Source organism: Chiloscyllium punctatum, chromosome 28, assembly GCF_047496795.1.
Source record: "Chiloscyllium punctatum isolate Juve2018m chromosome 28, sChiPun1.3, whole genome shotgun sequence".
NCBI classification, from domain to species: domain Eukaryota; kingdom Metazoa; phylum Chordata; class Chondrichthyes; order Orectolobiformes; family Hemiscylliidae; genus Chiloscyllium; species Chiloscyllium punctatum.
The window spans coordinates 21,973,981-21,985,358 of record NC_092766.1 but is presented as its reverse complement, the minus strand read 5'-3'; the positions used below and the strand labels follow the sequence as shown (position 1 = coordinate 21,985,358).

General features: G+C 45.4%; 1 non-coding gene across 1 annotated transcript; it reads right to left on the bottom strand.

Moving 5' to 3' along the window:
* Window positions 1–213: 213 nt before the first annotated feature.
* trnas-gga (transfer RNA serine (anticodon GGA)) lies at window positions 214–295 on the bottom strand. Its single transcript has one exon. It is a non-coding gene; the product is annotated as a tRNA-Ser (tRNA).
* Between the last annotated feature and the right edge of the window lie 11,083 nt (window positions 296–11,378).

Genomic DNA, 11,378 nt, shown 5'->3' with positions numbered 1-11,378 from the left:
CGATAGTTCGACAAATGTGTTTAAACTTATTCGTGTTGGAAGTTGGTGGCTTTTTGTGTCTCGAGATATAATTTATCCAATGAGATAACTGGGTCAGTTTTGAAATTACTTCGGATTTTTCACAGTTGAAAATTTACTTTTGATTGAAGGGAAAGCTCAAGCTCCACGAAACCCAAAACCTACAAGCAAATTCCCAACTTTTAAACGACTACATGCTCTGAGCAGGTGTCGAACCTACGCAGTGATGCACCATTGGATTTCCAAACCAACGCCTTAACCTCTCGGCCATCAAAGCTGCGGCACAGGCGCCACTTTTTATAGTAAAGCAACTGAATTCATGAAATACGAAAGTTGTTGGAAGAGCAATTTGTCAAGATCCAAAGAATTCGCCATATCCTTTTCAGAGACCCAGACGAACTTACCTCAGCAGATTGCCAGGCTTTCACCGCAACTTGGATTCTGACACAGCTGAACTTGTGGGAATGATTCTTCATCGAGTTATAGAGTCACGGATGTGCACCACACGAAGAGAGGATCATTGTCACACTGTGTCCGATCAATCGATTTTGACTCAATTGCTCAGCATCTGGTGCCAAAGTAATATGCGGCTGCGTTTTAATATTCATTGAAATATGGTGTCAGAAGTATTGATGCAATGCCCATAAACACTGGCTACATTCGTAAAAACATATCAGAATTAGAAAGAATGCAGAACCGATTTACAGGAATGGGTCCAGCAATTAATCCGTAAGTTCTGACATCAGGTAATCAACTTGTGAGCAGCAGAGAGGAAGATTGACCAAAGATTTGGAACTTGAAATCGTCTTGACGGAATCATTTGCAATGTTTTTTGCGGTTGTGCCATAGTCATCAAGTCCGAGAGAAATACAGCACGGGAAGTGGCCCTTCTTTCCAACTTGACTATGGTGGACAGATATCCTAAATTAATAGGTCCCATCTGCCAACATTTGGCCCACATTCACTAAACCTTGTTACTCATATATCCATCCTGATGCCATTAAACGTTGCAGTTGTACCAGTCTCCACCAATTTCTCTGGCAGTTCATTCTGGACACGACTGAAAATGTAGCCCCTGACGTTCTTTTTAAATCCTTACCCACTAATTTTAAACCTATGCTTTCTCAGTTTTGACTCCCTCACCAGCGGGAAATCAACTTGTCCAGTCAACCTATCCATGTCCCTCATGATTTAATCAATAGCAACGATTTGACTTTATCATACTTATCAGGTGGGAAATGTGTGGAGATTATTTGTCGAAGGTAACAGTTTGAAATCTTTTTGATGTAGAAAGTCTGATGTACAGATTTTTAGAAATGCATCTTGGAGACGTTTTTAATAAGTCATTGCAGTCTAGGAGCAGTTATAGAAATCTGTTGTGAAAGCTGCAGAAGGATTTCAGGGCACGAGAAAGAAGCATTATTTCCAATGTATGGTGGCTCAGTTCGACCGCACTTTGAGTACAGTATGACGAATTATAATCCTCAATTTAGGAGAGATACTAATGCCGTATGAGCAATACCACGAATGGTGATTAGCCTTGATAACATGAATGAACGTTAGTCCTGTGACTTGAAATTGGGCAAATCCGGCCTGTTTTTTAACATTTTAAAAACAAGAGAGGTAATCTCACTGAGAGTTGCAAAATATTTGAAGAGATAAACAGGGTGGTGCAGTTAAATTTTGTTCCCTCATTGGTGAATCTAAAAGCAGGAGAGCAAATTTTTAAAATGAAGCATTGTGATTTATGACCAAGATCAGAGCCTTGGATATTTGGTCATCACTATCAGCCTGACCCGCCGACACTTACTGCATCACTATAAACCTGACCCCTCACACTTACTGCCTTAATATCAGCGTGAACCCCTGAAACTTACTGCAGCGCTATCCATCTGGCACCCTCACATTTACTGCGCCACTTTCACTTTGACACCTTCATATTGACCGCATCACAATCAGCCTGACTGCCAAACACTTACTTTGTCACTAACAGTCACGCCATTACACTTCCCATGTTACTATCACCCTGACTCCTTACACTTACTGTGTCACTACCAGCCTAACTCAATCACACTTATTATGTCAGTGTCACACTGACGCCTCACACTTACCATGTCACTACAACACTGACCCCCTCAAACTTACTATGTCACTATAACCTTGACCCCCTCACACTTACTGCTTCACGATGAGATTCAACACTCACATTTACGGTGTCATTACCAGCCTGACTCACTCGCACTAATCACCTGACTATCAGCATTACTCGCTCAAATTTATTTCATCATTATCAGCCTGAGGCACTCATACTGACAGCGTCACTAACAGCCTGACCCTTCAAATTTGCTGCGTCACCTCACTCTGACTGCTTCACTGTTCCCCCGACTCCTCTCAGTTACTATATCATTATCAGCCTGAACACCGCACACATACTGCGTCACTATTACCCTGATATCGCGACATGTACTGCGTCACTATCAGCCTGAGCCCCTCATACTGACTGTGTTTGTATCTCTCTGATCCCCTCAGAATTATTGCATCACTAGCACTCTGGCACCCTCACACTTACTGCATCACGAACACCCTGACATATGCGCAACCACTGCATCCCTATCAGCCAAACCCCACTCAATAACGGCATCACTATTGCTCTAACCTGCTCACACTTTACCTTGACACTCTCTCACTTAGTGCGTCAACATCAGCCTGACCCCCCTCATGCTTCCAGCATCATTACCAGCCTGATACTTTCAAATGTTGTGTCGCTATCAGACTGACCACTCATACTTACAGCATCACTATCACCTTGAACCCCCACACTTAGTGCGTCCAGATCAGCCTGATCCTTTCACAACTTCTTGCGTCACCTTCAGCCAGACCCTGCACACTTTCACTCTGACCTCCTCATACTTGCTGCATCACTATCACCCTATCCCACTAACACCGTGTGTGTCACTATCACCCTGACAACTCATACTCACTGCACCACTATTAACCTAACTATATCATAATTAGGATATCATTTACAGCCTGATTCCCATACACTTACTGTGTCACTATCAACCTGTGTCATTCTCAATCTGACACCCTCAAAGTGTCTGCATCACTGTCACCCCGAACACGTCACACTTACAGCATGGGTTTCCACCTGATACCTCACACTTATTGCGTCACTAGCATACCAACACTCTCACCCTTACGGCGTCACTACGAGCCTGACACCTCACACGTACTGCATCACTATTAGCCTGACCCACTCATACGTTTTGCATCACTACTACCCTGACCACCTCACAATTGCTGTGTCACTATCAGCCTGACCCCATCACTATCAAGCTGACCAAGCTAACAATTACTGCATCACGAACAACCTGACCCCCTCACACTTTCTCTGTCACTATCACCCTGACCCTCTCACGCATAATGCGTCACTACCACAATGACACACTCACATTTTCTGCGTCGTTATCAGCCGGACCTTCCGGCACACAGCGTCACTATCAACCTGGCCACTCACACCTGCATGCCTCAATATCAGCGTGAACCCCTCACACTTACTGCATCACTGTCTATCTTCCATCCTCACACTTACTCCACCAGTTTCACCTTGACATCCTCATTTTTACAGCGTCACTACCAGCCTGACAGCCATACACTTATTGCGTCACTATAAGTGACGCCGTCGCACTTCCGACGTTACTATCACCCTCACTCCGAAAACCTACTGCGTCACTATCAGCCTGACTCCATCACACTTTTTGTGTCTTTATCAGACGGACGCCTCACGCTTACCATGTCACTAAAACACTGCCCCATCACACTGACTGTGCCACTATCAGCCTGATCCTTCAGGTGCACTGTGTCACTCTCACCCTGACCCACTCACACTTTTTGTATCAGTTTCAGTCTGATGCCTTGCACTTACTGTATAACTAAAACTCTGCCCCCTCACACTGACTGTGTCACTACCAACCTGAACCCTTCACACTTACTGCGTCAATATCAGTCTGACCCCTCAGACTGACTGCGTCACTCTCACTCTGAAACTCTCTCATTTACCCTGACCCACTCACACAGTCTTTGCCAATTTCACCCTGACAGCTTTATTTTTACTGTGTCACTATCAGCCTGACCGCCACACACATATTGCGTCACTATCAATCACACCCTCACACTTCCTATGTTACTATCACTCTGAATCCTTACACTTATTGTGTCACTATCAGTCTGACCCCTCACACTTACTGTGTCACTATCAGCCTGACTCCATCGCATTTATTGTGTCAGTATCAGACTGACGCCTCTCACTTATCTTGTCACTAAAACATGCCCCGTCACATTGACTGTGTCACTATCAGTCTGACCCCATCACACTGACTGCTTTACTATCGCAATGCCCGTCTCTCACTTACGACGCCTTTTACACCCTGACACCCCACATTTGCTGCTGCAATATCAGACTGTGGGCCTTAAACTTACAGTGTCACTGTCATCCTGACCCCTTACACTTACTGCGTCACCATCACACAGGTATCTCACACCCAATGTGTCACTACCATCCTGAGCTGTTTACACCTATTGCGTCACTATCACTCTGACCCCAACACACTAACTGCATCAATATCAGCCTGACCATCTCACACATACTGCTCCACTACCAGGCTGACTCCCTTACATATACTGAGTCACTTTCAGACTTACCCCTCATGCTTACTGCGTCACTGTCACCTTGACTCTCCAATACTTACTGCGTCAAGGTCATTGTGCGCCCATACTCTTACAGTGTAACTATCATTCTGACAACGTCACATTTACTGCATCAAGATTAGCCTCATCCCCTCAAACTTAATGAATCACTATCAGCTTCAACACTCACATTTACTGCATCACCTCTAGCACTACCCCTGAACACTTACTGCATCCCTATCCGCCTTACCCCCTCGCATTTGCTTCATCACTATCAGCCTGAGACACTCACACTTACAGTTTCACTACAACCTAGCCCCGTGAGTGCATCCACATCACTGTCACCCTAACCCCTTGCCCTTACTGAGTCACTATACGCCTGACCCCTCACCTGTTTTGCGTCACTATAAGCCTATCCCCTCACACGTTCTGTGTCACTATCACACTGACCACTCACAATTACTGCATCACTAGAACGTGACCACCTCAAAGCATCTGCGTCACTGTCACCCTGACCCCACCACACTTGCCATGCCACCATCACAATGACACATTCACACAGTCTGCTTCACTATCATAATGACACCTCACACTCACTGCGTCACGCTACCATCCTCTCCTCATACTAACCTGTCACTATCATCCTGAGCCACTCACATTTATTACGTTACGATCACTCTGCTCCCAACAAACCTACTGCGTCACTATCAATCTGACACCCGCACACTTACTGTGTCACTATCAGCCTGACACTCGCACACTTCCCGCATCACTATCAGCCTGAACTCTCATAATTTCACCGTCTCTAACAGTCTGACTCCTCAAATTTCCTGCACCACTATCACCATGGCATTTAACACTTACTGGGCAGTATTAGCCTGATGCCCTCAACTTACAGCATCAATATCAGCCTGAACACTCACACTTACTCCGTCAGCATCACGCTGACCCCCTCTCATTCACTCCGTCACGATCACCCTGTACCCTCCCACTTCCTGCATCAGGATCACTCTGACTCACGGACACTTACTGCATCACTATCAGCCTGACCCCTCACACATACTGTGCCACTGTCAGCCTGACCCCACCACACTTGCTGTGTCTCTATCAGCCTGACCCCCTCACACTTACTCCTTCACTATCACACTGACCCCTCACACTTAGCGCATCACTATCAGCCTGACACCTCACTCTTACTGCGTCACTATTCCCCTCACACTTCACGTTTACTGGCCACTATCAGCCTGATGCTCTCACCTTACTGTGTCACTACCTGCCTGAAAGCACGCACTTCCTCCCTCACTATCACCCTGACTGCCTCACACTCACTGCGTCAGTCTCTGCCTGACCCCCTCACACTTACTGCGTCACAATCACCCCGTCCCCACCCAAATTATGTGTCAGAATCAGCCTGACACAGTAAGACTTACTGCATCACTATCAGACTGATCTCTTTCCAATTACTGCGTCACTATCAGTCTGACCATTCACTCTAACTGCGTCACTGTCACACTAACCCCCTCGCACTAACTGCTTCGCTATCACCCTGACCACCTCACACTTAATGCGTCACACTTAATGAAAACCGTCAGGCGCCCCTGACATGAGGTGTCTTGCAAATGTGTCGGGTCCACTCTGCAGAGTCCAAAACTAAACGTTATTTTTGCTCTTGGGAGCATTTGAGTCGAGTCGATTGAAATCCCATGGCAGTAAACTTGGGGGCCTGCCCAGACCCTGCGACTGGGTAAGATTCTGAAGATTCCAAGGAGGCGTATGCAACAGTGCGTTGAGCGCTGATTTGGCCCCTTTCCGTGAGAGGACTGTGGATATGTGGATCGCCCCAGCGTCGCGGTCTGAATCCAATAGGGTCGGGGAAAGAATTGTGGCTAAAGTAATCCGACAGAGAGACTAGTTGGAAGAGAATAAATGAACCAAGAAGAGGGACCAGTGAACTCTCGCGCGGTATTCGAGTAAGACTCAAGGGAAAGGATTGCAGTCTCTAGAGAGTTTAAGGGACAGAAAGAATAACAGTGGTTTTAGACTTGGAGCCACCATGGGCAGCGTTGGAGATGCCAAGGATGTACCAGTTACGTAGGTTCTTGGTTTGTGAAAATCAAGGCCATGAGGCAGTTGCGCCCAATGGGAGGGGACCTCCGGAGGTAAAAGCAAATTATATTGGCAAATAGAATATTATGGTTTCGTGTGTGTGTGTGTGAGAGAGAGACAGATAGACAGACAGAGAGACAGAGAGAGAGAGATGAACACTTTTCCAATAACCATGAAAATCGGCTCCAGCAAGAGCGAACAAACAGAGGGTTCACCGAGAACTCGGAATAGTCAAGAATAAAATACAATATATGCTAAATAATTATGGTCCAGTTTCTGTAAAGCAGTTAGAAATGTAAATGAAGGAATGTGGTTTTCTGGAGGAAGGAAGTTTTAGCAACATGCAGTTGCAAATTCTGAGGTCACCGTTGGAGGAGAGAGAGAAGGAGAAACGGAAGGGAATAATAGAACCTGTGAATTGGAGTGCTTATAACATGTTGAAGGCTGAGCCTGATTTCAGGGAAAGAAGATCTCCAATAAAAGATAGATCAAATACACGTACAAACACCAGCACACATGCAGACACGCACGGAAAACAACATAATGAAGCTGTACAGTGTCTTCAGACTGGATCATACCCTGACCTTGATGGGAGCCCTCGAAGAGCTACAGCCCCCCTACGAGATCCACTTCGCGAAGATTCCAAGTCAATGGTCGCCGCCTCAGGGTCTGCTGAATCTCCGATATCATATCGTACCCACAACCAATTGAAGCAGGAATCCCAAAAGAAGTTGAGACAGTGCCCCAGTGTGTTAAACGCCTCACGAAAGTTGATAATGTCTATTGTGGACTGATACCACCCGAGGACAAAACGAAGGCAGAGATCACACCGTATGAGTCACACCTCAGGAGCAGCTTCATCAATGGAATGAAGTACGAAACAACAAAAATGTAATAATTTACATGTATTATCTGGGACACGGGAAAGTTGAATTTGATAGAACAATACGTGATACATGCTGAAAATTTGCTGGCACAAGAGAACCATAACTGGAAATTAAAGATGGAACATCAATCACGTATACCTCAGCTTATTATGATGCAAATGGCCGTTCAGCCGTTGGAGGGAGGAACTGCAAGAAAAGAGAGCGGCACAGGTGGAGGTCGCAAAAGAGGAAGAGGAAGGGATCGCGGAAGTGCGCTGGCAGAGACAGGTCTCGCTGGTGCTTTGTTTGTGGATCAATGGACCACTGATCGAGACAGTGCCTGCACAGACAGCCTCAGTCGGTCCTGGAGGCTGGACAGCATGGTGACTGACAGGAGACGACCTGAGGTTGAGGTGGGCAGCTCACAAGGTACATGTAAACATCTTTCCTTTATACTTGGCAACGAAGAATCCCTTTTGCTCATCTCTTCTACTAACCTAACAGGCACTGAGATGTGTCCCAACTCTATATTGAACATTGAGATTGCGAAGTGTAGACAATATGTTCAATATAATAATGATGTGTATATGTCGATGCCTCCCTCTACGTTATATGTGGAAGGTACATCAGTTACCTTTTTGGTAGATACTTCGCCAGCGCATACACTCCTGAAATCAAGCCAGTTCAGAGAGTTGACGCCAATAAAGATGAGTGGAATGTTCCTGAACTCAATGGATGTATCAGGAGTTGTGATATGAGAGTTTTACCGCACCCATATTGCGTGAAATCAGTAATGTGCATATATTCTAATTCTCAATTCTGTTAGCGGAATTCTGTTTTTAAATTTGATGACTCGGGATCTCATAGTGAGACTGGGGGTTGATTTGCTCAGTACTCTGACGGGCTTGCAGGTAATTCAAAGGGAAGATTCACAAGTGTAAACTGTAAAATACAACCCACCAACTATGTTTGGCGATTAAGCCAGAGAGCAATGAGTTCAGTGAGCGATTCACACACCCTGGAAGAAAGTAACCATGTTAATCCTATTAACACCGACTTTTTTGCGGGAATATGCTGCACTACAAGGCACAAATACACCACGATGGCCCTGAGGAACCATAAGCGAAGTATTGGTTCAGGAGATTGGTGAAACCAGGTCAGTTGTTATTGTGCGAATTTTATTGAAGAGATGACAGATGTGCAGTCAGTGTGAACTTATGTAAAGTACCTGTGACGGCAAGTAAACTCGATACTTTTGATGTGAAAGGCTCTGCTCCTCGCGTGTCACTGGCAAAGGTGTCCAGTGACAGGTGGCAGGATTTGTGACCATGGGTACTAAAGGCATAAAGTACGAAATGTTGGGTGTCCTGGGACGATGTGGGTATGTGGTTCAATGCAGATGTCCGGACATATATGAAGAAATTAAATGGTCTAACTCAGGCAGATAGGACAGTAGAGTTAAGGCCCGCTAGCTCTGAAGAGACTAGAAGGCTGGCCTGGCGTTTCCCTAAGATAATCATCTCAGACCCAAGATTAATAACGGTCCCTACTGAATTGTCGGCAAAAGGCAAACATGATCTGGGGCTTATACGAGGTTGTGAACCAATACGAATAAACACGAATTCGGAGTATGGTCTTTTCAGGGCACAATACCCGTTAAATCCCGAGGCCATGGAAGGAGGCCATTCTTTCATCCAATCTTTCAATCCTTCCTAAAGGCAAGAGTGATAATCCTCTCTGTAAAGTCACCGGTGAGAACTCCCATTTTTCTGATCATAAGGCAAAAATTCGAAGTGAACTTGAGGAATGGAGGTTTGTTCAAGACCTGCAGGCAGTGTTGTCCCGCACGCATCAAATGTTCGAAACCTAGATTAGGTCAATTTACACCGGACAGTAAATGATTCCCTACTGTGGATTTAGCAAATACATTCTTTCGTGTAACGGTGCATCCAGGCAGTCAATTCTGGTTCGCTTTTTCATTCAAAATGAAATCTTATGAGTTCACACGACTTGGTCAAGGTTACTGTGAGTCACCCACTATATATAATGAGGCTGTACGCGCAGGAGTCTGGAGACTCTTGTCTTAATCCCGGGGTCAGCCCTTCTGCAGTCTGTAGACGATTGCTTAATCGCAGCACCGACAGAGGAACAATGTGAGAAGGATTCCCTTGCGTTGCACGAGGGAAGGGCACAAAGCCAGTCCCGCAAAGCTTCAATTTATGCAACAACAGTTGAAGTTCTTCGGTCACTTAATATCTAAACAAGGGAATTCCATTGGTCAAGACAGAGTGCAAGTAATTCAGCAAATTCCAAAACCTCACATAAACAAACAATTGCTATCCTTTTTGGGCATATGCTCCTACTGAAGAACGTTTATCCAACATTACGCAAATCTTGAGGCGCCCCGAATTGATATGACCCATGGAAATGGGTAGCACAACCAAAGTCCGTTGCAATGGACCCCAGCGGCCGAGTTGAATTGAAAAAGACGTTTCAAAGAACACCTACACTGGGGATTCCGTAATCCAAACAAGCCTTCTGTCAAACGGTAGATGAGAAACGTGGCTGCATCCCATCTTTGATCATGGGGGAAAATTCAGGCTGGCAACTTATTTTTCGGCTAAGCTAGACCTCGTCTTGGCAGGATTCGGTAAATGCCTGCGAGCTGTGGTTGCAGCTGAAAAGGCTGTTTCAGCGTCGAGGGACATAATCGGCTATGGCGACTTAACCGTACTGATCGCACATGCAGTATCCTTACTGCTTTCCGAGCAAAAGACAGCACATACGTCCGCAGCACGTTGGCACAGATACAACAGTGTGTTATGGGAGAAGCCTAATATTGCAATAAAACGATATAACATCCTTCATGCTGCTCGTCCTCTCACTGGAGAAGGAGACGGAGACCCACATGATTGTATCGCTGTAATTAATGAAATTTGCTGCCCCAGACCAGACTCTTGCAGAATTTACCATTTCAGAATCAAAATATAGAGTTTTTTTTGTGGATGGGCCAGCATTCAGGAGCAAGGAGATAGGCCAGAATTGTATTGAGTATGCTGTAGTAACTACCCATGAGGTATTCAAAGCAGGATCACTCCCTTCTCAACTGTCAGTGCAAGCAACGGAGCTGGCTGCATTGACTGAGGCTTGTAAATTGGTTAAGAGAAAGACAGCGAATATTTAACCGAGAGCAGATACACATTCGGAGTTGCACATGATGTTGAAACCCTGTGGAAACACAAGGGTTGATTGACCTTCACCGGAAAGCCTATCACACATTGTGATCAGATTTCTGACATCTTGGGATCGTTCCTATTGCCTGAATCAATCGCTGTGTGTAAATATGAAGCCCGCACGAAAAATAACGATTCTGTTTCTCAAGGATATGCAAGGGCAGACTCAACGGCAAGTATTCCAGCCCAGCAGCCGTTAAATGATCAGTTTGACATGTGTATGACAAAAATCTTTACCCCAACAGCAGACGTACGGGACTCATAATCGAAGTCCAGACTTGAAGACACGTTTGAGTGGTAAAAAGCAGAGTTTAGTTTGAGGTAAGGTGTATGGTGTGGCCCCAAGGGTAAACCTTTTCTGTCATTATTTCCATCCTATGCAAAACTGACACACGGTAAGGAACATGTGTCAAAATAGGGGAGATATGACAACATTTCAGCACAGTGGAACACTAAGGGATTTACTCAT